Source organism: Saccopteryx bilineata, chromosome 5, assembly GCF_036850765.1.
Source record: "Saccopteryx bilineata isolate mSacBil1 chromosome 5, mSacBil1_pri_phased_curated, whole genome shotgun sequence".
In the NCBI taxonomy this organism is placed as follows: Eukaryota; Metazoa; Chordata; class Mammalia; order Chiroptera; family Emballonuridae; genus Saccopteryx; species Saccopteryx bilineata.
The window spans coordinates 79,116,504-79,143,517 of record NC_089494.1 but is presented as its reverse complement, the minus strand read 5'-3'; the positions used below and the strand labels follow the sequence as shown (position 1 = coordinate 79,143,517).

The window sequence follows — 27,014 nt, the reverse complement described above, 5'->3', positions numbered from 1 at the left end:
TTTTAAAAAACCACACAAATTTACTGAGTGTTCATATATGGGGTTTTTAGGTGTACTTATTTTATAATTTTTTAAGTAATAGCTTTATGAAGATTTAACTTGCATTCTTTTTTTAAAGATTTTATTTATTGATTTTAAAGAGAGGATAGAGAGAGAGAGAAGGGGGGAGGAGCAGGAAGCATCAATTCATAGTAGTTGCTTCTTGTATGTGCTTTGACTGGGCAGGTATGGGGCTTCAAACTGGTGACCTCAGCATTCCAGGGCCACACTTTAACCACTGGGCCACCACAGGTCAGGCTAAATTTACACTGTATAAAAATACATCCTTTGTTAAGAGTACAATGCAATTATTTTAATAAATAAGTAAATTTATAAAATTTATAAAAATGGCCTGACCTGTGGTGGCGCAGTGGATAAAGCATCGACCTGGAAATGCTGAGGTTGCTGGTTCAAAACCCTGGGCTTGCCTGGTCAAGGCACATATGGGAGTTGATGCTTCCAGCTCCTCCCCCTTTCTCTCTCTCTGTCTCTCTTCTCTTTCTCTCCCTCTCCTCTCTTAAAAAAAAATAAATTAAAAAAATGTTTTTAAAAATTTATAAAAATGAATGGTGCAACCATCACACACCAAATGTCTGTCATAACCATTGCATTCTACATTCCCATCCCAGCCCAAGGTAATCACTGATCTGCCTTCTGTATCTATATTTTGTCTCTCATTGGAAGTGTCATTTAAATGGTATTATGCAAAGTATGGCCTTTTGTGGCTGGCTTTTTTCCTCTTAGCATGTTGTAGCATGTATGGGTAGTTCATTATTTTTATTGTTGAATATTATTACACTGTGCCACACTTTAACCATTAGTTGAACATTTGAATTATTTCTAGCTTTTTATTCTATTATAAAATAACACTGCTATTATTTATATAAAAGTCTTTGTGTGGACATAGACTTTTATTTGTTAGTAAATTTCTAAAAGTAGAATCACTGGGTCATATGGTAAGTTTATATTTATATATTTAGAAAGAGTCAGTTTTTCAAAGTGGATAGACCAATCAGCAATTTATTAGACTTCTAGTTATCCCACATTCTCGTCATTACTTGCTATTACCAATCATTTGCTTACACCTTCTAGTTGTTGCGTAGTTGTATTGTATTGTGGTTTTAACATGAATCTCCATAAGGATTAATCAGTTAAGCATCTTTTCATGGGTTTATTAATAATTTGTATAACTTTTTGGTAAAATGTCTATTCAAATATTTTACACATTTTTGAGTTGCTTTCCTTCTTACTTTGATGTTTAGAAGTTCTTTACATATTCCAGGTAAGTCCTTTACCAATTATAATTAGCAAATACTCTTTTCTAGTTTATAGCTTATCTTCTCATTTTCTGTCTTTGGAAAACAAAACTTGCCTAACCTGTGGTAGCGCAGTGGATAAAGCGTCGACCTGGAAATACTGAGGTCGCCGGTTCGAAACCCTGGGCTTGCCTGGTCAAGGCACATATGGGAGTTGATGCTTCCAGCTCCTCCCCCCTTCTCTCTCTCTCTCTTTCTCTCTCTCTCTCTCTCTTCTCTCTCTCTCCTCTCTAAAAATGAATAAATAAAAAAAGAAAAAAAATTATTAAAAAAAAAAAGAAAACAAAACTTTTATTTTTTGTCTCACTTATCAATTTTACAATGTGGTATAATATCTAAAAAATCTTTGCTTAAAGCAAAGTCATAGAGATTTGTACTGTTTTCTTCCAGAAGTCTTATAACTAGTTCTCATGTCTACAATATATATTGAGTTAATTTTTCTGTGTGGTGCAAAAGTATAAGTTTATTATTTTGCATATGGTTGTCTAATTATCTCAGCATCGTTTCTTAAAAAGACACTCCTTCCCCCACTGAATTACCTTGGCATCTTTGTTGATAATCAATTGAGATAAATGTAAAAACTTATTTTTATACCTTCTATTTTATTTCATTGATCTAAATGGCTATAATTATGCCAATACTATATTATTTTAACCTTATAGTAAGTTTTGAAATTGAATATTGTAATTACTCTTACTTTGGGTTTTTAAAAATTTTTTTTTGTATATTCTGTATCTTATTATGTATGTACATTTTAAGGCTGGCTGGTCAATTTCTACAAAATGTGTTTGCTGGGATTTTGATAAGAATCACATGAATCTATAGATTAGAGGTCTTATACTTCTTTTCTAACATTTATTTGTAAGTGGCATATTCTTTCATGTTTTTATGAATCAAATTTTTTCCTAAAATTTGTTTTCAAATTGCTAGTTCCTCATGTATAAAAATAAAAGTGATTTTGTGTATTAATTTTGTATCTTGTGACTTTGCTAAAATAATTTTTTACTTGTAGTATATTACTGTTTTTTGGGTTTTTAAAAAAGATTTTACTTATTGATTTTAGGGGAGGGGGAATGGGAAGCAGCAACTAATAGTTGTTTCTCGAATGTGCCTAGACCAGGAAGGCCAGGGTTTTGAACCAGTGACCTCAGCATTCCAGAAGGATGTTTTATCCACTGCACCACCACAGGTCAGGCTGGTTCTTTTTCTTTTTCTTTTTTAATTCTTTTGGGATTTTCTATGTATAGGATCATGTCATCTGTGAATAAAGGTAGCTTTAACTTTTTTCCCAATCTATATACTTTTATTTTTTTCCTTATTACATGGCTAAAACCTCCAGTACAATGTTAAAAGAGATGAGGACGGACATCATTTTATTTTCAGTCTTAGAAAGCATTCAGCCTTTTACCACAGATGTGATGCTAGATGTAGATTTTTTTATAGATGTACTTTGTCACATTGAAGAAATTTTCTTCTGTTGCTAATTTTTTGAGCATTTTTATCATGAATATATAGATATATGTTGAATCATATTCATTGCTTTTTGCATCTATTTTCAACATTTTTTTCTTTTATTTAAAAAATCTATTAAGCGCCTGACCTGTGGTGGCACAGTGGATAAAGGGTTGACCTGGAAATGCTGAGGTCGTCGGTTCAAAACCCTGGGCTTGCCTGGTCAAGGCACATATGGGAGTTGATGTTTCCTGCTCCTCCCCTCTTCTCTCTCCCTCTCTTTGTCTCTCCTCTCTCTCTCTCCTCTCTAAAAATGAATTTTAAAAAATTCTATTAAGCTACAGAAAAATATAGCAGTTCTTGACTTCTGGTTCCTGACCAAGTGATATACTAGCCATGCTGCTGACTTATTCCCCAGTCCAACCCCAGAGATGCACAGAAGCTGAAACTAGCTGTGTGGAAGCTTCAGGGTGACAACTGACCTTGTGTAGAAGGAAAATAGGCCCCAGGGATGGGAAGGTTCAGGTAGCATGGTTGGAAGACAGGATGAGGGGAGGGCACCTGCATGTGATTTATTTTCTTTCTACTACAGCTCTATTCAGCTTATTGCCACCTTTATGAAGCAGACAGAGAGCTTTGGAGTTAAGAAAATAATGAGGGAATATTTTCCAAGAATTGATTTTGGGAGAAGAACTTCAATCTAATATATTTTTAAAAATTATTTTCTAATTATATGGTTTTCAAACTATATAGGTTTCAAGTGCACAACTCAACATAACACCATCTACACACCACATTAGATGTTCCAGGGTTGGCATAGGGACCAGAGTTGCTTCACAAATGGAGACTTTTGCCTTGCTAGCTGCTCTGCATGTATCTGGCAGCTTTCTTCTGCTTTGGGCTTCACTCAAAGCTGACAGCTGTATGGGTCCTGTACAGTAATTAGCAAACTTTCAACATAGACCCATTTATAAGAACTGCCACCTGCATTATTATTTTAATTATTTTTTTTTTTTTTGAGAGAGAGTGAGAAACATTAGCTTGTAGTTGGTTCACTTTAGTTGTGAGCCGACTGAGTCTTGTATGTGCCTTGTCGGGATCGGATTGGAGACCTTAGGCTCAAGTCGAGCCAGAGATCTCTTGCTCAAGCCGGCGACCTTGGGCTCAAGCAGGCGACCACTGCGATTATGTTGATGTTCCCTCACTCAAGACAGATAGCCCATGGTTGGAACCAGTGACCTCACCATTCTGAGTGGAGGTTCTATCCATTGAGCCACCACCAATCAGGCTGTTACCTTCATTTTTGACAGTTTTGCTAGATATAAAGCTTCAACCTGGAATGCTGAGGTCACTGGTTCAGGCCCTGGACTTGCCCAGTCAAGGCACATATAAGAAGCAACTGCTGTGAGCTGATACTTCCCTTTTCCCACTCCTTTCTTTCTCTCCTCTAAAATCAATAAATAAAAATCTGAAAAAAAAAAACCAAAACTCTTGACTCAGAGGGTTTTTTTTTAGCACTTTGTATATGCCCTTTGCTGCCTTCTAATTTCTTTTGTTTCTGATAAGTCAACTGTTCCCTTGTAAATGATGAGTTGTTATTCTCTTGTTGCTTCAAATTTTTTCATCTTTAGTCATTCAGCAGTCTATGATGTACCTAATTATGTTTATTCTTCTTAGAATTACTGCATTTCCTGGACCTGTAGATAAAAATTTTTATAAAATGTGTATGCCTTTGGGCCACGGCTTCTTCAAATATTTTTATATACCCTTTCAACCCTCCTGTCCTTTTTGTTCTCAGAGCTATCCCTCAAGTTTCAGAGGCTCTTCATTTTTCTTCAATGTTTTTTTTCCTTTCAGTTTTTCAGATTGGATAGGTTTTGTTGGTCTAGAATTTCCCTTTGGTGCTTTTTCATAGTTTCTGTTTCTCTATTGAAAGTTTCAACTTGTTGTGTCATTTTTCCTTCAAGTTTTTCAACATATTTACAGTAGCTTTTTTAGTTTAATGTTTTATTTATTGATTTTAACCAGAGAAGAAGGGAGTGGGAGAGAGAGAGAGACAGGAACATTAATCCATTCCTGTATGCTCCTTGACCCGGGATCAAACTGGCAACCTCTGCACTTTCGGACAATGCTCTAACCAATTAGTATTCTGGCCAGAGCACACAGTAGCTTTCTGAATTTTTTTTTTTTTCTTTTTTTTTTTTTTTTTTGGTATTTTTCTGAAGCTGGAAACGGGGAGAGACAGTCAGACAGACTCCCACATGCGCCCGACCGGGATCCACCCGGCACGCCCACCAGGGGCAATGCTGTGCCCACCAGGGGGCGATGCTCTGCCTCTCTGGGGCATTGCTCTGCCTAGACCAGAGCCACTCTAGCGCCTGGGGCAGAGGCCGAGGAGCCACCCCCAGCGCCCAGGCCATCTTTGCTCCAATGGAGCCTTGGCTGCGGGAGGGGAGGAGAGAGACAGAGAGGAAGGAGGGGAGGGGGGTGGAGAAGCAAATGGGCGCTTCTCCTATGTGCCCTGGCCGGGAATCGAACCGGGGTCCCCCACACACCAGGCCGACGCTCTACCGCTGAGCCAACCGGCCAGGGCAGTAGCTTTCTGAATTAACTGTCATCTAAATCCAACTAAATCCACTTAGCATGTCTATCAGCTACACATTTTCCTAAATTTGAGTTATACTTTCCTGGGGTTTTTTAAAATTTATTTTGCACATCTCATAATTTTTTCTTAAAAACTGAATGTTTTTCGACCTGGGAATGCTGAGGTCGCTGGTTCAAAAAACCCTGGGCTTGCCTGGTCAAGGCACATATGGGAGTTGATGCTTTCTGCTCCTCCCCCTTCTCTCTCTCTCTAAAAAAAAAACCCCACCTAAATAAAGTTAAAAAAACTGAATGTTTTAAGTAAAATATTACAGCAATTTTGGACAAAGTCTGGTTTTCCTACTGTGAGGCTTTTTTTTTTTTTAAATTGCTAGAACTTAAGCTTCATAACCTGTTTCCCTCAAGTTGTGGGGCCACTGATCACTGATGTCTCTAATAAACTTTCCTATTTTACTTTTTATTCTAGTTCCTAAAAAATTAGTATAAATGTGTAAAATAAATGCAAATTCTAATGTATTCTCCTCATACCAATGGTGTCACAAAACAATTCTACCCTGGCAAAGCAATCATACCGCTTCATCTTCTCACAGCTCTTCCTTGCTCCCAACTTCACAGGAGCACTGAGAGTTGAAGAATGTAAGGTTTTGAGGTGTGGAGTGGAGCTAAATAAAGCTCTTTTACCCGATGTAGGTTTGCAATATTTGGAACTAGACAGATAATTTACTTTTTATTCTTTGCTTGTTAAAAATTTTTAGACTGGAGCTCTTCATAGTCCAATATGATAGTCATAATTTATGTTTTTTTTTCTTTTTTTTTTTTTTCTTTTCATTTTTCCAAAGCTGGAAATGGGGAGGCAGTCAGAGAGACTCCCGCATGCGCCCGACCGGGATCCACTGGGCATGCCCACCAGGGGGCGATGTTCTGCCCCTCTGGGGCATTGCTCTGTTGCAACCAGAGCCATTTCAGCGCCTGAGGCAGAGGCCACAGAGCCATCCCCAGAGCCCAGGCCATTTTTGCTCCAATGGAGCCTCGGCTGCGGGAGGGGAAGAGAGAGACAGAGAGGAAGGAGAAGGGGAGGGGTGGAGAAGCAGATGGGCGCTTCTCCTGTGTGCCCTGGCCGGGAATTGAACCCGGGACTTCTGCACGCCAGGCCAACGCTCTACCACTGAGCCAACCGGCCAGGGCTATGTTTTGTTTTCTTGTAAAACATTTACATAATATTTTAGTGAAGGCTTTTGATTATAAGGAAAAGATACTCACTAAACGCAAACCAGGAAAAGAGTGGCTTATGGGTGAGTATAAGAAACAGAAATCTTATGGAATAATAAAAAATGAAGTGTATTCTGGCTTCATGGAGAGGATAATAACCCAGAAAACTTCAGGACCAAGGCAGTTGCTCTCTTTGGCTCACTTGTTCTCTCAATTCCAAATTCCCAGGGGAAAAAAAATCTGATTGGCACTGTTACAGGTTATGGGCCAGTGGTCAGCCAATGAATTGGCTACATTTGAATCAAGTCTCCACTGGGGCTGATACCATGGCCAGATGCAGGATTATGAGACATGCAGGGCTGCCTACTTCATGGGCTGTAGATAGAGGTACTTGGAAACATGTCTGTTACATTTACCAGACATTTGAATCCTTTCTGATTTTATGAAGTTGTTAAATTTTCACGATTCTACTGTGTTCCAAAACACAGAGTAACCTGAATGTTTCAAATGGAAAAAATGTAGGTAACCCTTATATAACCTGCTTGAAAAAGCTGTTTCAACTGCTTTCCCCCATTCACAGAATTTTATAGCCTTAGCTCTGAATATAACTTCATGCCAAAATATATGCAACCAGTCCTTATCATACAGGTCCCTTCCCTCATGCAAGGGTCCAGAATAGTGCCCCCCCCCAGATAAGATCTGCAGCCCCTTCTCTCTAAGGAAGCTATATGGCAAAAACCTCTACTCTGCTAGGCCACACATTACCTCACTTTTCCACATTGATCCTCTAGTCCCATCTTTTTCTAATTACCTCCCAATATTACTGATTCCAATTTTTTATTGTTGGAAGTCAAATTCTTCCAAGGACTAAAGAGAGGATTAATGAATGTTAGCTTTTCTTAGTGTGGGACACACTTCAGTACTTTAAGGCATGGTGAAGGGTATACACGACCACGGTACGTATCCTATCCTCTAGGGAGAAGGCTCACAAACAAACAAGTATTCCACAATAGTCTAGTAAGGCAGAAATCATCCCCTCTAGAGTGGGGTAAAGTCAGGAAATTTTCAGAAAAGTCTTTACTTTTGGGCTGGGCCTCTAAGTACATGGGAGGATTTACATAATGAAAGAACAAGCCAGAGGTGGGCACAGTCAATTCTGAAATCCTGGGCATAACTATTATTAAGCTTCCCTTATCAGAACCAGTTTAGTCACTGTTTTCTTTCCTTCATTTGCAACCTGCCTATTTTAACATTCCTTAGTAAAAACAAAACAAAACAAAACAAAAACCCACTATTAGTTCTTAGTGTACTTTTTGAAGTTATCTTCGCTGCCACCAGCTTCTCTGGAGACACCCTAGAGCGGTGTTTCCCAACGTGGGGCCCACGCCCCACAGGGGGGCAATTCGATAGTTAAGGGGGGCAATTTGAAAATGGACTCAACACGACTTTAACTCTTTCGCCCCGGGCCATTTAAATGCAATGCTAGATATCTGTGCCAAATTTAACAAAAAATGCAATTCTTAAATAATTGCGGTAAATAATTATTAAGTATAATTTCGTTTGACGAGACCAAAATATCAACTGGGTGATTGGCGTCAAGTAAACTTCGTCCTGGGTTCACCATGGAGCGTGCCGTCTGCCATGGGGAACCCCGGATGTTTTCAAAACTCGCTAAGCAACGCAGTTATTCTCACCTAATTGGCCCATCGCAACTTCTGTAGTGTTTCACATCATTCAGTTGGTGTTAATTTAAAATAAGTGTCAGTCAGAACTGTTGTAAAAGCTCGTTGATTTAATAAATATACATATATATTGTATAGATATAATTGGTAAGTATTTGATTTTATTTTTATCAATATTAAACTCTGTATTAAGTACTTCTTGCATCGGGGCTAGAAAGCACTAATATTTTATAAATATTATTGGGGCTATAATAGTTCATGCATGACAATTTTAATTTTAGAAGCATAACTTTCCAGAAAATTTTGTCAAGTGGAAAAAATATAGATACCTTTTGATTTATGGTGGTAGTGTAGTAAATATGTTATATACATTTAAATAAATATAAATTTTTAGTATACGTTTACTCTATGTCACATTGAATATATTTTAACACATATTTTAATATTAGTTTTTAATTGATCTTATTTTCATTATAGCCCATAGTAAAATGAGTGGTGCAAGCAAGAAAAAAACTCGTCAATATTCGGAGGAATATTTAAAATTTGGGTTCATACCCGCTGTTCACGATGAGCGGATTCCTTTTTGTCTTTTATGCCAGCAATGCTTGACCAACAAATCGATGAAACGAGGTCGTCTTGAGGCGCATTTGAAGGCGAAACATAGTGCTCATATTAATTCAGATTTGAGTTACTTTAAAACTTTAAAGAAAAATTTTGAAAAAAGAACATTAAAGTCTCTATTTACTGCTCATACTTCAACTAATAATCGTGTTCTTGAGGCTAGTTATCAAATTTCTTTATTCATCACTAAAACTGGAGAAAATCACACTATAGGAGAGAATTTAATAAAACTGTCAATATCAGCATTTCTTAAAACGGTTCTTGAAAAAGATGACAAAGATTGCCACTCAGTGACAATTCTGTTAGCAGAAGAATAGACGAAATGAGTGAGGATATTGAAAAACAACTTATTGAAAAGCTGAAAACAAGAAAATTCTCCTTGCAAATGGATGAATCAACTTTGAGAGAGAGTGAGGCAGTATTTATAACTTACATAAGATATATTGATAAAGGACATTTTGCTGAAGAAATGTTGTTCTGTAAAAGATTAGAAAGCACCACTACCTCCAAAGATATATATAATAAGCTAAAAAACTACTTAGATGTCAATGATATACCAATGAAAAATATAACATCTTGTGCTGCAGATGGTGCTCCCAATATGATCGGCAAGAAAAATGGCTGCTTAAAATTGACGAAAGATGCGAATCCAGAAATGATTCTTGTGCATTGTGTTATTCATAGGGAAAACTTGGTAGCTAAAAACATCTCGCCTGTTCTGAATGAAGTATTACATACAGTAATAAAGTGTGTTAATGCTATTAAAGCTAGTGCCAAATGTGAGCGTCTTTTCAAGCTATTTTGTGAAGAACAAAATGAAGACCATGTGAGACTTTTACTTCATACTGAAGTAAGATGGCTATCTAAAGGAAACTGTTTGAAAAGATTTATGGAACTGTTTGATACTCTTAGTGATTTTTTAAGCGACAAACCTGAAATGAAGTATCTGTTAACAATAGATGGTAAAGCATTTGTGAGTTATTTAGCCGATATCTTTGAAAAACTAAATATATTAAATAAGCAACTTCAAGGAACAAATAAAACTCTTGTTGATGCAAAAGCAAAGATATTTGGTTTCATTACCAATATTGAGTTATGTCAGAAACATATTAACAACAAAAACTTTAAACAGTTTCATTGGCTCAAAAAATGTGAAGTAACTGATACCGCTTTACTTGTTATTGTCAATCATTTGAATATTCTATCGGCTGATTTAAAAGAAAGATTTTCTGATTTAAAACAAATTGATTTCCCAACATGGATGATGCAGCCAATGTTAGTGGATTTGTCTGATATATCAAATATGCAGTATCAAGAAGAACTCGCAGAATTGCAAAATGATGAGTCAGTTAAAGCTTTATTTAATATCAAAGGAGCGATGGCATGGCTTTGTGAGGAAACAGAAATCAAATACCCAAATTCAACCAAATGTGCAAGAAAACTATTGCTACCGTTTCCATCTTCATTTTTAGCTGAATGTGGATTTAGTGCTGTAAATGATTTACTGGTAAAAAAAAGAAATTGGCTGGATATAACACAACGTGGAGACTTGAGACTAAAGCTAACTAAATTGGAACCTAATATAAAATCTCTGTGCAGCAAGCATCAAGCACAAGGATCACACTAAATTAAAATAATAAATTAATATAGAAAAATCTGTATTAAAATTATTTGGAATTTAAATTTCTGTTTTTCATTATATGTTTTGAAATTTTACTGTGTTTTGTAACAATTTCATAGTGATTTCTTCCTAGAACCTATCATTTATGTTTATTAAGTGAACAAATCAATTTTTTAAATTTTTTATTTATTCATTTTAGAGAGGAGAGGGAGAGACAGAGAGAGAGAGAGAGGAGAGAGATAGAGAGAGAGAAGGGGGAGGAGCTGGAAGCATCAAATGCCATATGTGCCTTGACCAGGCAAGCCCAGGGTTTCGAACCGGCGACCTCAGCATTTCCAGGTTGACGCTTTATCCACTGCGCCACCACAGGTCAGGCCAAATCAATTTTTTAATGTTAAAAATTATGTATGTTACATAGGGGGGGACATAAAAATTTTAGAAAGGTTAAGGTGGGGCATGGCACAAAAAAGGTTGGGAAATACTGCCCTAGAGTGAGAAGAGATGAGGCTTGTGCTGCTCTCTTTTCCTTGATGCCTCTGCTTAATATGAAAATCAGCATTGGAAAGCTACAACGTTTTCATAATCATGAAAGTTTCAGGTTGACTTCTTTCTGGGATGGTAATAGAAAAGGTCCCTCAGATTTCTGCTGTTTACATTTGTTCTTGCAGGTAGAGCTCACCAAACTTCTTCCTTTTTTTCTAACATTTCTAACTTGCTCTAGGCCCCAGTCAGCCAGAGCAAAGACCCTTATCTCTTTTAACCTTTCTAACTCGCCCTAGGCCCTTATACCGACTCCTGCTTCCCAGTAGTTAGCCCTACCCAGGTGTTGCAGCCAGCAGGTAAAAGCGTACCCTTCCTGAGGAGGTGATTTGCATTTCTATGGACCCTAAGGGTGGGAGACAATGGTTTCCACCTTTCAAGGGAAATCTGGAATTTAGGCATTAAAATTTGTAAGAGAAAGGCACTTTTGTGGAGAGAGCTTTATTGGCAAAATGAGTTAGGATTTTGAGGAGAAAGTGCACCATCTTCACAGTCATTTTGGTTTGTATTCTAACACCAGACATTGGGGTGAAAAAATAGAAGCCTTGAGAAATTTCCTTCAGACTGTTTTTAGGTGGAAGAAAATTCCAATAGATGGAGGTAAGACAGAAGGGAGGTGTTTTTACAAAAGGTCAAATATTTAAGGCGTAAGGGAAAAATATTAGGGGAAAGGATGTAACACGTGACTTCAAAGTTATAATCAGCGGAGTAAAATTGTGGAGGGGTAAGGATGGCCATTTTTAGAAGCACAGTTGGAGTATGAGGTAGAAAAGGGGTTGGGTGGACACCCTTTTTCAGCCAGGTCTGAAGGAAGAGATGAAGTGTAAAACTTGAGACTAAGGTTTAGAAGAGTTAAATTGAGGAGGGTCATGGTGGAGCTTCAACCAAGGATGAAGCAAAATCATTTGTAGAACTGAGAGAAGGCAAAGCACAGTGGCAACTCAAGCACAGCAGAAATAGGTCAGATTTGGGAGCAGTGCCCTGGATAAGCAGCCTGGGTAATCACCCTACTGAAGAGAAAAAGAATTTAGTGAATTACTGAAGACCCAGCCAAGGCTAGGGAGTATAAACTTTGAGTGGAACAAAATTTCTTAACCTTATCCAGCAATGCTCAGAAGTCTAGGAGCAAAATCAAAAGAAACCTTTTAAATGAATATAACAATTATGAAACAAAAAAATAGTGTTGATGAAAACATTTTAGAGGACATTACTCAAAGCGGATTTTAGTGACATTTTAAATTAGAAATATGAAATTCATAATATCAAAACAGTCTTCAAACATACGACCAGAGAAAAACATGAAAAGAAATGATTATTGGATTAAAAAAAAATCAATTGGTTCTAGTTTTCTTCTTTCCATGCTAGCCTAAGGCAAGAAAAAAAGAAATACCACTTTTTTCTTTCCATTAGACACATCTTTCTTTCATCCAGTATTATTAAATTTTTTAAAAAACCAAACATTGGTATCTTGTTAGTACATTAAAAGTGAGATTTCTTTACTAGCCCACCTCCCCCAAGGAGTGAGCTTTTTTTTTTTTTTTTTTCCCTGAAGCTGGAAACGGGGAGAGACAGTCAGACACTCCCACTCCCACATGCTCAGACCGGGATCCCAGGCACGCCCACCAGGGGTGGAGCTCTGCCCACCAGGGGGCGATGCTCTGCCGGGACCAGAGCCACTCTAGCGCCTGGGGCAGAGGCCAAGGAGCCATCCTCAGCGCCTGGGCCATCTTTGCTCCAATGGAGCCTTAGCTGCGGGAGGGGAAGAGAGAGACAGAGAGGAAGGAGGGGGGGTGGAGAAGCAAATGGGCGCTTCTCCTATGTGCCCTGGCCGGGAATCGTACCCGGGTCCCCCACATGCCAGGCCGATGCTCTACCGCTGAGCCAACCCGCCAGGGCCAAAGTGAGTCTTCTTTATAAAAATTTGCATTTTACTTTTTCTATTTTATATAAACAAATACTAAAGAATCCAGAAATCAAAATAAAGATGTTCTAATTTCCATGATGGCAAAGCATGAGACAGCACACCATGGCCCTTGGTGATTCCTTCCCAATTCTGGAAATATTTAGGGGGACCAGTCATATGTTGAGTTGTTTGGTTTTGGAGTCCAACCCTGCATAGGACTGTCAACCAACTTCAAATTTTACAACAAATTGTAATAAATATCTTTCCACTTAATGTACCACATTAAAAATTCTTATTTATGTATATTATCTTCAAATACAGTAAGATAAAAAAGCATATTATCTATCTTTTTTTTTAATTTCTCTTTTTTTATTTTTATTTTTTATTTTTTTACAGAGACAGAGAGTGAGTCAGAGAAGGATAGACAGGGACAGACAGACAGGAACGGAGAGAGATGAGAAGCATCAATCATTAGTTTTTCATTGCATGTTGCAACACCTTAGTTGTTCATTGATTGCTTTCTCATGTGTGCCTTGACCGCGGGCCTTCAGTAGACTGAGTAACCCCTTGCTGGAGCCAGCGACCTTGAGTTCATGCTGGTGGGCTTTTTGCTCAAACCAGATGAGCCCACGCTCAAGCTGGTGACCTAGGGGTCTCGAACCTGGGTCTTCCGCATCCCAGTACAACGCTCTATCCACTGCACCACCGCCTGGTCAGGCGCACATTATCTATCTTAAGATTCAATCAAGGCAGTAGTTAGACATATGTAGCTTGCACACTCATTAATCAACAAAACATTTATAATTTCCAAGGTTTAATTAGCTTTTTCTCACAATATGGTCCCTCCAACTTGAGGAGCAGTAGCACAAACTTAGCCTCCTTAATTAGGACAAAAATGGCAGATTCACTATAAGAAGAAATCTAAGAATATCAGTTGCTATATAATAAAGCAATAATGCTTGAAACCCTAATATATTCATGAAGTCCCACTTTAATAGTATCAAAATATGAAAGTTATCTACAAAAAAACAATTGGTATTGACAAACTAACACAAAGTAACTTCAAATAAAAGTTTATTAAAGCACCTGAATTTTGTGTATACTGATTCCATGTCTTAGTGTTATTTATCAAATTTAGAGATATAATGGGGAAAAAACCCCATCAACTATAATCTATTTCCTTTGCTCTCTTGTGAAATCATTAAGTAGCATGGATTGACTTTAATCCGTGTCTTTCCCCACTTTACAGCCTCTTAAAGGAAAGAGCAAACACCTGTCAAACTCATAGTACAGAATGAACACACACAGATGGGTGTTTAATAAATATCTTTCAACAGAGAGATTAGAGGTTTGCTTTGGGGAGCAGGGAATAAATACATTATTTTAAGTGTTGAGCTGATGACATCCATTACACAATATGTCAGCCTGTTTCCTTACCAAAATATTATCCAAAGGAAATCCTTTTTTAGTATCCTTTAGTAGGTCTCCAAGTTTGAAGACCCCCCAAATTTGAGCCAAAATCCGCCTCAGGGAAGGGCGAGTGATTGGGAAGAATAAGTAGAATTCAGGAGCTGCAGTGACATCAGGGAGCAGTGATTTAAGGGATGGGCTGCAAATTCACCTGAAGAAGCAAAATCTGCACGTAAGTCAAAGGTCAAAGGCATAGCCTCAGTGGCTCCGCAGACACGAAAGGTGAAAAACGCCCACTCCTACCTTTAAGGATTCGCTTAGAGGCTCAGCTGTTCCTCCCTTTGACGCCAGGGGACAAACCCTATCTGTTACAGCTGAAGCGGACAGACGGTCAAGCAAAGGCTTGACCAGGTTTCAGAGCCATCTTCCGGGAATCCCGAGAACTTCTTTCCCCTACTGCCCCCCGCGCCCAAATCTAGAGACACCTTCACCCTCACTCCCCACCTTCTCCAGGGTCTCTTGCTCTTAATGGCATCGGTCTCTATGGCAACCTGAAACAGCAGTTCCCATTGGCCAGTTCAATATGAGGACTGGGCCAATAGGGAGGGTCAGCCTTTTTCACCCGACCAATAGGGATGGCGGAGAGCAGGTCGGAGACGGCGGCGTGCTGACGTTCCCGGGAGTCCGGGCTGGCTGAGCAGGCGGGCTGGTGGCTGGGCGGGCGGCGGCGGCGGCGGCGGCGGCGGCGGCGGCGGCGACCTCCGGGCAGTAGAGGGGGCTCCGGGGCTGAGTCCGTGTGGTTGCCGGCCGCAGAGGCGGCACCATGGGCACGGGGTAGAGGGGCAAGTTGGCCACCGCCGCCGGGGGTGGTGGGAGAGCCGTTTCGGGGGAGGGGGTGGGTGGGGGAGGGAGGGGCGGGCAGCCGCTTGGCCGCGGCACTTTTTTAATTTTCCGGGTGCCGCAGCGGCGACCCCTCGGCGCCGATGTCCCTCATCCCCGGAGCGACGACGACCACGGCTTAACCTAGAAAGTAAGTGTGCGGGCTCGCGGGAGGGCGCGGAGCCTCCTGCCAGCGGGAACCGTGGCCCTCGCCCCCCAGCCGGGGCCGCCTGCGAGGGGTGCGGGCGCCTCCCTCCCGTTACTCCAGCCCCGCCGCCTCGCGGCCGCCGCGGCGCTCCTGCCCCGCCTCGTGCTCCTGCCCGCACTCGCCCTCCCGCCGGCAGGCGCACAAGTTTCTCCCTCCATTTGCTTTTCTCGGCGGTTCCCGTCCCCGGGTCGCGCCTGCACGCCGCGCGCGACCCCTGCCCGAGTTGGTCTTTTCGGGTCCGGAGCCCCCAGCCCCAAACTTGAGCGCCCGCCGAGCCCTCCTGCACGTCTGCCCGAGGGCTTCCGGGCTCCTGCCGCGGACACGCCGCCCGCGCCCTCCACGCCCCGGGGCGCCCGCCTTCCCCGGCTCTCGGGGCCGCTGTCTGTCCCTCCCCGGCTCTCGGGGCCGCTGTCTGTCCCTCCCCGGCTCTCGGGGCCGTCTGTCTGTCTGTCCCTCCCGCCCCAGGTCCTGCCTCCGGGCCCCCCTCCCGTCTCTCCCACGTCGGTGCCGCCGAGCGGTCTCGCGTCTGCCCCCGGCGCCCCGCGGTCCTGCCCGCCGCGCTCTGTCCGGTGCGCCCCTCTCTGCCGGCGGCGTCTGCTCACGCTCCACCCTCCCGCGTTCCCAGCCGCGAGCTTCCCCGGCTGTCCTCCTGCGCCGCCGCTCCCTCCTCTCCGCGCCAGGAGTTGAAGCGGAGCTGCGGCACCCCCCCGCCCCCCCCCCCGGCGGCTCGGTGGTCCCTCCCCGGCTCTGGGTCTGCCCGGCCGGCCCTCTCCCACCCTGTTCCCTACCCGGGCAGCTAGGGGCGAGCGGCGGGGTCGGGATTTGGCTGCTTGTTGACTGAGTGCGACAGAAAGCGAGCGCGGGTAGTGGATGCGCCGCGGCGGCCGTAGCCGCTCGGGGCGCAGCAAAGGCAGGTGTCTGTCCGGGAGGGGGAGGACGCGCGCCGTGGGCTCGGAGGCTGGCGACAGATTGTGCAGGAATGCGAGGAATGCACCAGGGGCATAGTCCACAGGGCCCGCCGCGGCTGCACTAGCGCCTTCCCGGCCCAGCACCCCGCCGCCTCGCCAGAGGTCACCGGAGCATCTTCGGAGCTGGTGAGGCTCGCTCGACTCCTCTCCTCCCCTCGCTTCTCCTTGCGGCAGAGAGGGCGGCGGAGGGGAAGCGCGGCAGTTTGTTGGGCTTCAGCTAGCCTTTCAGCTGGGTTTTTGCTGCATTGGTCTCCAAGACCTGAATTTGGGAGCGATCGCAGTGTAACCAAGGTTATTGATCATTGCACAAGGTTCTTGGCAAGTTTGGTTTGCAAGGTTTGAATTGTGCCTGTTTTTTTTTCCCAGGGTTTTTCTGAAAACCTGCAGGAGAGGGTGCCGAAGGTTCTTAGAGTAATGAGCTTGCAGCTCTAACAAAAAATGTCTATTAATGCTCATGGCCAGGGATGTATTGCAAAAGAAATGTTGAATGCATCACTTTTGCTATCAAGAATTGTAATTTTTTTCTTGTCATTAGTGGGCTGTGTTTAGACCTCTTATAGTACATAATGAATAGAAACAGAGAAGCAGTGTTTGGTAAGCGATGGGACAGATAGAACTGTCTGGTACAGTTAAATTCGGGGCGTGTCAGTTACCATTGAAAGTAACATGGGGATAACATAATCATGTATATTTAAAGATGTAATTTATTAGTTGAGGTCTCAGTTCTTTCTCTCCTTTTTGTTGTTACTGAACTTGAAAATTAATAAATGCACCCCTCCAACTTTTAAAGAATGGTAATTATTTATGTGTAAAATTAATAATCAATATATTCCTTTTGGCTAAAAAATCTTTTTCCTTAATGCAGAAGAGCACATTTTCAACAGGATGCTTTTCTAGAAAAGGGCTTATATTCTTTTAAAGGGAAAGTAGCAGACTGCTTCTCTTTTTAAATGCAGTGTGTTGCTGTAGAAGTATCTTCATTTTTGGTGCTAGTGAAGCAGTTATGGAAAATGGCAACATAAAAATGAGAACAACTGGTGTTCAAACTAAGTGGTTTTGGATGTTGAAAAGCATACTATTTGTGTGACAGTTTGATTTGGAGGTTGAGTTTGCTATAAGCCTCTCCACAGTTGGTTATTTTGTGTCCTGTTCAGGAATATAAGTTGATCGCCCAGCTGCCTTCCAGCACCTGCTTTGCTTGGATCAAGGACATTGAAAAGTATGAGTACTTTTTAGTTAAGGACCCAATGGAAAGGAGAAATACAAGGGGAAAACACACACACACACACAAAACTTTACAATGGGAAATGTTGTATCTTTTTTGGCTGCTACATTTTGTTTTAGGTATATCCATAATAAGTGAACCTTCTAATTTAAAGGTTTAACTCTAATTATAATTAGCAACAGTATGCAGGATATTGGGAGATGTTTGTAGAAGCCAAAAGGAAACTTATTACGTGTAACAATATATTATAGCAGAGTTTAACATGCGCTTATTGGATTTGATAATGAAGGTAAGAAAGTAAAAGCACATTTAGTTTCCTATGTTGGAGATTGAAATAACTTCTTTGAGTATATATAGATACTGTATATACAGGATTGACTGCAAAGTGGTTTTACCTATTCAAGTAAAGGAGGCTTTCAGTTAGGAATATATTCTCTTTGTTACAAATATTTGAAGAGAGGAAGTTTTAAAACAGGTGATTGTTCACAGTTGAAAACAACATAAATTGTATTTGAGTACATTACTTCCCCACTCTATTCCACTATTATGTAGGGGAAGGGTGTGGCATTTCATGTTTTATATGTTATATTGAAGATTTTAAATGGATCCAGTTATCTTAATTCTTATCTATACTATTTTTGGAGGGAGATGGGGCAGCAAGGTAGTGATGGAAAGCAAAAGAGAAGGTAAGTAAAAAGTGGGAGCAGCCTGACCTGTGGTGGCGCAGTGGGATAAAGCATCGACCTGGAATGCTGAGGTCACCTGTTCGATACCCTGGGCTTGCCTGGTCAAGGCACATTTGGGAGTTGATGCTTCCTGCTCCTTCTCTCTCTCTCTCTCTCTCTCTCTCTCTCTCTCTCTCTCCTCTCTGAAAATTGAATAAATAAAATCTAAAAAAAAAAATATTTTTTTTAAAAAAGTGGGAGCAGCTAGCATTCATCCAGGAAAAAAAAGCAAACAACAGCTTTATTGCTGCATTTACAAGCTGCATAAATCAATTCTAATTCTGTGACTAGTTCTAACGTCATAATTTGAATTTAAAGAATTTACTACCACAATCAGTTTAATAAAAACTTTAGCAATTGTAAGACATTGAATATTTGCATGAGGCCTATATTAAGTCACAAACGCAATTTTCTTTATTTTTTGAGCTCTACAGATTAGAAAAGAAAATTTAATTAAAAACTAAATCCACATCATTTTTTAAAATCCAGTTATTGCCAATTTGAAAACTGAATGATTTCCTTGCTGTTTACCAGGGATTGATTTAAATAGAGAATTTTCATACCCTGGATGATGCCAGTCACTTCGTAAGTCTAATCCCTCACATTGCTTTGAAATATTAAGATATTTTGAGAATGCCCTATAATTTAATGTGGGTTTTTTTTCAATCAAGAGGTAAATCTCTAAGTTGCTTAAGTCTAAAATGGACATTATACCTTCATACTTCACTGGAAGATACAGTAGAAGTTATTCTAGGGCCCTGGTTGGCAAACTGCGGCTCATGAGCCACATGCGGCTCTTTGGACCCTTGAGTGTGGCTCTTCCACAAAGTACCACGTGTGGGCGCTACCTGGATAAGGAATGTACCTACCTATATAGTTTAAGTTTAAAAAGTTTGGCTCTCAAAAGAAATTTCAATCGTTGTACTGTTGATATTTGGCTCTGTTGACTAATGAGTTTGCCGACCACTAACATCCGTGGAATGGTCTGTCACTTTGGGAGTTGCTTTCACACCTTCAGTGTAGGAGATAATTACTTCAGTGTGTTAAATGCTTTTGTGTAGTGCCTTTTCTGCACTAAATGGGGAAGAAGAATCTGAAACATAACACCAGTGGATTGGATATGTTTGGAAAATTAAGTAACTATTTTGTCATCCAAACTGACTGCAAATACTTGGAGAGAAAGAGAGAGACATTAAGCATACCTGAAATGTAAGACTTCATATACTACAAGTAAGTGATGATAGCAGTCAGGAAGGTCAGTTTGATGCCCAACAGTAAAAAATAACAGGCATCATGCTCTCAGTCACAAGGACTTAATTGATTAAGCCATAATTCATATGCTTGCTGGGTTCAGTTGAGATGTATGGCATTCAAAGGTTGCTCACATTGCTACTTTAATAATTAAGTGGAATTATGTTAATCTTTTGGGTGTTATGTTACCATTACCAAATTGGGGATATTACGTGATGGTACGCTTCAATTAAGCTTGGAAAACTGCAGACACGTCATTTATCATTGGTTTAAGTTTTTTATTTTTATTATTTAGATTTATTTTTATTTGATACAGCAATAAATGTCAGCCACATTGATGATCATTTTATTGCTCATAGTCTTATTTTATAGTTTATTATGGCTCATAATGATTTAAAGAAAATGATAAAATGTCATTAGAATTTGGATTATAAATTTTTAACACTATAAAATATATACTAAATTAAAGTATGGAAGTATCTGAATTATTTTAAGTCATGTCATTGTGAGGCATTTTTCCTGATCTGAGTAATGCCTGCAGATTGGGTAGATGCCAGTTTCTTTAGGCAGATATTATATAGCCTTTAAAAAGTCCATTATTTACAAATTAGGGGTAGGGAGGATAGGGGACTAGGGGACCCAGTAATGCTCATTTTTTAATAGCCAAGGCATGTTTGACTTCTATATTTATCATCTGTATTAAATATAAGTTTAGTGGTTTGCAAATTATAAGGGTGTTTAATCTGATTTTCCCTAATCTGGGTTTTTTGTTTTTTTTTTTCCCCTGAAGTGAGAAATGGGGAGGCAGAGAGACAGACTCCTGCATGGGACCAACTGGGATCCACCCACGTGCTCACTAGGGGGCGATGCTCTGCCCATCTGGGCCATTGCTCCATTGCAACCAGAGCCATTCTAATGCCTGAGGCAGAGGCCATGGAGCCATCCTCAGTGCCCTGGCCAACTTTGCTCCAATGGAGCCTTGGCTGCAGGAGGGGAAGAGAGAAAGCAAGGGGAGGGGGAAGGGTGGAGAAGCAGATGGGCCCTTCTCCTGTGTGCCCTGGCCGAGAATCGAACCCTGAACTTCCACACGCCAGGCCAGCGCTCTACCACTGAGCCAACCAGCCAGGGCTTTTCTCTAATCTGGATCTCCTTCTTGCCTGACACTCCCCACCTCCTCACATGTGCACACACAGCCACCACCACGAAGGCATCTGTCTGCTTAGAGGGAGAGAGAAAGCCTGTTATCAGGTGCATTTACATAAAATACAGTAGTTGTTATCTAATATTCCAGGTTGCATTTAGAGTGGATATGGATACATGAAAGGTAAGTTAAATGTGTAGTTGAAAGAGGGCTATCAGGGTAATATGCAGACTTTGGGGGCCTAGCCTAGAACTTGGAATACAATTTTTCATAGATACCCACAATCTAGTTACCAATGGACTTTTTTTTTTCTTTTTTGACAGAGAGAGGGACAGACAGGAAGGGAGAGATGAGAAGCATCAGTTCTTTGTTGCGGCTCCTTAGTTGTTCAGTGATTGCTTTCTCATATGTGCTTTGCTGGGGAGGGAGGGTGCTACAGCAGAGCGAGTGACCCCTTGCTCAAGCCAGAGATCATGGTGTCATGTTTATGATCCCACCCTTAAGCCAGCAACCTTGGGGTTTCAAACCTGGGTCCCAGTCCGACGCTCTATCCATTGTGCCACTGATGGTCAGGCACCAATAGACTTTTAAGACAATGGGTAAGTGGTGTCTGAAATTCATTTATGGACTAAATTGCAACTTATAAATTAACTTTTTTTGAGAGAGAGAGAGAAAGAGACAAGGACAGGCAGACTGGAAGGGAGAGAGATGAGAAACATCAACTCATAGTTGGGACACCTTAGTTGTTTATTGCTTTCTCATATGTGTCTTGACGAGTATGGGGGTGTGGCTATGGCTCCAGCTAAGCTAGGGGGTCTTGTCCATGATCCCTCTCTGATTCTGAACTCAAGCTGGTGATCATGCACTGAAGCCAGCAGCCTCGGAGTTTTGAACCTGGGTCCTCAGCATCTCAGGCCAATGCTCTTTCCACTGCTCACCACCTAGTCAGGCTGTAAATTAACTCTTTCAGCTGCCTTTTCTATCCAAAATTAAGGACACCTGAAATTGGCAGGAAACTACCAAAGCAAGAAAAACTAGAAGAAAAATTTGGGAGGTATTTGAAATAAACCCACAGACAGTGGTTGAATAGATATTATGAGGCTTGCTGTATATCTCTTGAGCAAGTAATTTAACTCCTGAGCTCTAGTTCTCTCATCTATAAAATGAAGGAGTTAGACTAGATTCTCCTTCAAGTCTTTTGGGTACTTATTATTTCACCACACTTAGAACATCAAGCATTCTCATTTGGTTACTTTTTTTTTTTCCTGAGCAAGAATGTACTGTCTTCTCAAGAATTGATTACAATTTACCCTCCAGGATAAGGGGGGAAATTAAAATTGTGTATACCTGAAATGCTAAGCTCCTAAAAATATGTGTTGCAATCAGACAGACTGACTTCATACTGGCTGAGTCAGTGGCTACTCTCCTAGATTCGTTTGTTAACAGCCATTCTGCTTTGTATATTTGAGGCTTAGCCCTTGATTTTGACTACATTTTCCAAAAGTTGGATAGAAATAGAAGGGAAATTTAGGTGGTGTTTGAGGGGACTAGTCTTGTTAAAATGAGAAAGACCTACTTAACATTTGCTTTGTTTTGATTGTCCTCAAAGAAATTAAGTAACTAAGACAGTTGCTTCTCTGAAAACATTACTTTTCCATCAGCTTTATGTTCACAAAAATTATCTGATCCATATCTCATTATAGAATATAGATAACTTTTCATTTAACTCTAATTTTCTGTGTATAAACATCCTACCAGTGTTCAGAAATTGTGGAGGATTTCAACAGGATAATACTTTACTTGGATTAGTGCTCTTGGATTTGTGGTTCTTTTATATTTAAAAAATAAAAAGCAATTTAAAAATCCCATGAAGAGAATTTCTCCTAGATTTTACTTTCCCCTACAAAAGGGAGGGAGGGATATTCCCTGTAGAATTTACATATGTATGCATTAAGAGTAGTTTTAAAATGTTGAGATTGCTGTTTCCCTTTTCTAATGCAATAAATATATTATTTTCAAAAAGGAGCATCAATTATACTACTGATGTATGCAATATTAAATTAATTCTTAGTGTCATGATCAAAGTAAACACTTGAATAGGCCGTTCGGTTTTCACACCTTCGTGAGAATTGTAAACACTCCTATAAAATGGAAACCCGTAATAACCACTTTGCAGTGAAGTGCATCATGTTTTCTGACACCTGTACTCAGGGTTGAATGGGAAACAAAGACTGATCTTGTTAGAAGTAATCTTCCTGAGTATCACCAGGGGTCCAAGCTAGAGGACTGAATACAAGTAATGCTTCACCTATTATCTGGAGTCATTGTGTTCTGTTTTGGATACCTCTTAATTTGAAAGATGTGTCATTCATTTGACTTCAGCCAACATTCATTAATTAGTCCCTTGTTCTGTGTCAGATTGTGCAAGACCTCATGGACAAAAATTTTCTGCAGTCTGTGTTGGATTCAGTATTGACAGTTTCTTCCTTTTAGGAATCTGATTAATTTTTCAATCTAGTTAAGAAAGTTAGGACATGTGAACTGGAAAATAATTGTCCTAGAAATCTTTGTGTGTGTGTGTGTGTGTGTGTGTGTGTGTGTGTGTAAAGTTCTATAGGTGTTAGGGATGAGCTGTAAATGATTTTGTATTAGCTAGGTTTTAGCTAAACATACAGTTTAGGTGCATGTTACTTGGTACATTACCAAAATCTAGATAGACAGCTGCATTAACTCTCAGTGGCTTTCTTTAAAAAAAAGCCTGCATTTGAAAAAATGCTCCTTGCCAGCGATAAGATTGTGGTTTCAGAAAAGGTTTTAATCATGTACGTGATTATTTTAGCTTTTTTAAAAAACACTTTACCACATAGGTTATGTAAAATAATTGATTATGAAGAAAATGCATTATTTATGAATAATCATAATTTATACCTCAAGACATGGCATTTAAGGAAGTCATTTTTTTTTCATTTTCATATAGCAGTATTTTGGTTTATCATGTTTTTTGCTTTTCTTTATTCTTTATGCAATTTTTGTGCTTTTGTAAATCCACACTCATTATCTATCATTGCAAATATTCTGTTGTTACGAATAAATGGAAGAATGTTTTGAAAATCTCTTGTGACATCTGCTAGAATGAATGATCTCATTGAATGTTACCTTGAATCTCGGATTGATGCACTGGTGGGAATTTTCCACTTATTGTCAATTTGTCAATGACTAAATAAGCAACAATGTCATTTTTTTAAAAAGCACTGAAAAAAGAATCACAAAACCCAATTGGACTTTCTCAAGAATTGCTATTATTTTGAGACATGATAAACACCGCAGCTGTTAAAAGTGTACTTCAGACTGTCAGCGGCTGAAAAATATGTCAGTCTGAAATTGTGGACATTATATTGACAGGTGTCAACCTTCTGAAATATTTTTGTGTGAGTCATTTGTCTGGAACTCTAAATACAATCTCCATAGAAGCAACATAATGTATAAATTCACCCTCCTAAAATGTAATTGGAGGTTATTGGTCCCATGTTCCCACGGCCTGCTTCCCTGAGCCAACATGATAACAGGGACTTTGTCTTTGAGCATGATATCTCAACCTATCGTCTTTCTATATAGATACCATAAATGAATGAGTGGAGTTTTGAACAGTAATCTTAGCATACCTTTACTTCTCTTGGATAAATTTCTCTCTGCCTAACACTGGCCCTCTTTCCTTTTGTAAACCATTTGTTCCTAGATCCTCAAAACTATTTATCATGCATGTTTTAATGGAAAACATGTCAAAAACAATTACCTTTACCTTTGTAATACAATTTGTTAGATAAATAATTTATTATATCAAATTCCTTACTAAAAGGTTAATTATCAGATTTTAAATGGATTGATTCATATTCATTTTAACCATAATTGCTTGGATTGTAATTATGGTTAGAAAAGTTGACATAGTTCTCTTTCTCAAACTATTCATATGCTGCTATCAAGCACCAAGACCACCTTGCTTGGTCAGACTTTGGTGGTGTGACAGGAAGCAAACTTTCAGTGTCCTTCTTTGCTTTTTGTGAACTAGTAATAATTTTTGTGTACTTAGCTGATGAGTTGAGGTGAAAGGTAGATGTAATTTTACGCACAGGAAGTTTTTCAAAGGAAAAATGTTACTAAAAAGACATGAGTAAAGTAATTAGTACTATAAAGTTACATAAACATTAAAAGTAATAAAATAGGAAATTTCATAGCTTGTTTGACCTAGTGAGTGTAGCAAATCTTTCTTTGATATTAACTGTGTGGTTAGAAATACTCTTTAAAATTTTAGTCCCTATGATAAAATTTCATAAATTATGATTTGATAAAATCATAAAAATTCTATGATAAAAATTGCATAAATTGTAATTTTGAAAAACTAAACTTTTAATTATGAAGTGATGATGAATTCACATGCAGTTTTAAGAAATAATACAGAGATCCTGTGTAGCCCTTACCCAGTTTCCCTCAATGGTGACATCTTGCAGAACTGTCGGACAGTATCACAACCAGGGTATTGACACTGATACTGTCGAGATACAGAAGGTTTCTTTCACTACAGGGGTACAGGCTCGTGTTGCCCTTTTGTAGCCACTCCCTCACTCTTCTTCTATCTTCAATCCCTAGCAACCACTAATTGTCCTTTGTTTCCAAACTTTTGTTATATTCAGATTGTTATATAAATGGAATCATGCAAAATGTAATTTCAAAGGTTTTTCTTGTTCATTCAGCATTAAGTCCTACCAATTTATCAAGGTTGTTACATGTACCAATATTCTCTTCTGTTTTATTGCTGAGTAGTATTCCATAATAGGATGTCCCACAGTTTAACTATTCTGCTTGTTGAAGGACATCTGCATAGTTTATTTTCAATTTATAATAATTTTTGCCTGACCAGGCGGTGGTAGGGTGGATAGAGTGTCGGACTGGGATGTGGAGGACCCAGGTTCAAGACCCCGAGGTCACCAGCTTGAGCGTGGGCTCATCTGGTTTGAGCAAAGCTCACCAGCTGGGACCCAAGGTTGCTGGCTTAAGCAAGGGGTTACTCGGTCTGCTGAAGGCCCCTGGTCAAGGCACATATGAGAAAGCAGTCAATGAACAACTAAAGTGTCGCAACGAAAAACTGATGATTGATGCTTCTCATCTCTCTCTGTTCCTGTCTGTCCCTATCTATCCCTCTCTGACTCTCTCTCTGTTCCTGTAAAAAAGTAAAAAAAATAAAATAAATAAATTATAATCATTTTCAACTTACAAATAGAGCTGCTATAAATATCTGTGTACAAGTTTTTGCGTTATCATAAGTTTATATTTCTCAATGCAATTGCTGGCTTAAATTATAATTTTTTAAAGTTTTATTTCTATAATTATACACAATTAAATAACACCTTAGTAATTTAAAAGTTAGGTTTATCGTTTCAGTAAGTTACAAAATTTGTTTGTTTATTAAGTCTTTGATCTTCTGTTATGGAGTGTTTTGCAAATATTACCTCCTAAGTTTACCTTTTTTTTTAAGCAAAACTCCACCATTTTATTTTTTATTTTAAAGTAGTATATATTTTTAACTTGGTTTTGGAGAGAGAGAGGAAAGGAGAAAGAAAGAAACATTAATTTGTTGTTCCACTTATACATTCATTGGTTGATTCTCGTATGTGCCCTGATTGAGGATCAAACCTGCCACCTTGGTGTGTTGGGATGATGCTCTAACCCAGTGAGATACCTAGCCAGGGCCCTGTTATTTGTTTTGTTTTAGACATAAGATGTCTTTAATTTCCAATAACAATTCTGTATTTTAAAATGTAATTGTTAATGTTGGCTCTTTCAGAATCTTACTGATATATGAGGTAAACAATTGTAGGTAATATTTTTGACAAAAAGAAGTTTATTGTGTGCTATGGTAAAAGGCACAGCGGGGATGTAACATGAAGACAGTATTCTTATATGTAATTGGAATCGATCCAGTTGTCAGGTGGAAGCCAACAAGCACATCTGATACTTTTAAAGACAAGGGTTCCTTTTTCTTTCCTAGAATTGAAGGCATTTTCAACAAAGCACTATTCTCTCATTTCCTCCCTAATTTTCTTGCTGCTTTTTGCATGATTATAGTATACATTTTCTGCTGGAGGAAAACGTTGAAATGATGTCTGGCCTAACATAACTGATAATCTGATTTCATTTTCTACCTTGAATGTCAAATATATTTCTC

The 27,014-nt window shown here is 39.6% G+C and overlaps 2 protein-coding genes across 13 annotated transcripts in view; one reads left to right on the top strand and one right to left on the bottom strand.

Moving 5' to 3' along the window:
* CCDC148 (coiled-coil domain containing 148) overlaps positions 1–14,902 on the bottom strand; it is a 328,164-nt gene extending 313,262 nt beyond the window's left edge. The window contains exon 1 of the mRNA XM_066280374.1: positions 14,701–14,902. The gene's annotated coding sequence lies outside the window, so the exon portion shown is untranslated. The remainder of the gene's footprint in view (positions 1–14,700) is intronic.
* Positions 14,903–15,304: 402 nt separating this feature from the next.
* Positions 15,305–27,014, top strand: part of PKP4 (plakophilin 4) — a 272,470-nt gene continuing 260,760 nt past the window's right edge. For 11 of the 12 annotated variants that reach the window (XM_066278742.1, XM_066278740.1, XM_066278741.1 and 8 more), the window contains exon 1: positions 15,305–15,427. The gene's annotated coding sequence lies outside the window, so the exon portion shown is untranslated. Of the gene's footprint in view, positions 15,428–16,376; positions 16,579–27,014 lie in introns of those variants that run through there. The other variant, XM_066278735.1, reaches the window with a different exon arrangement.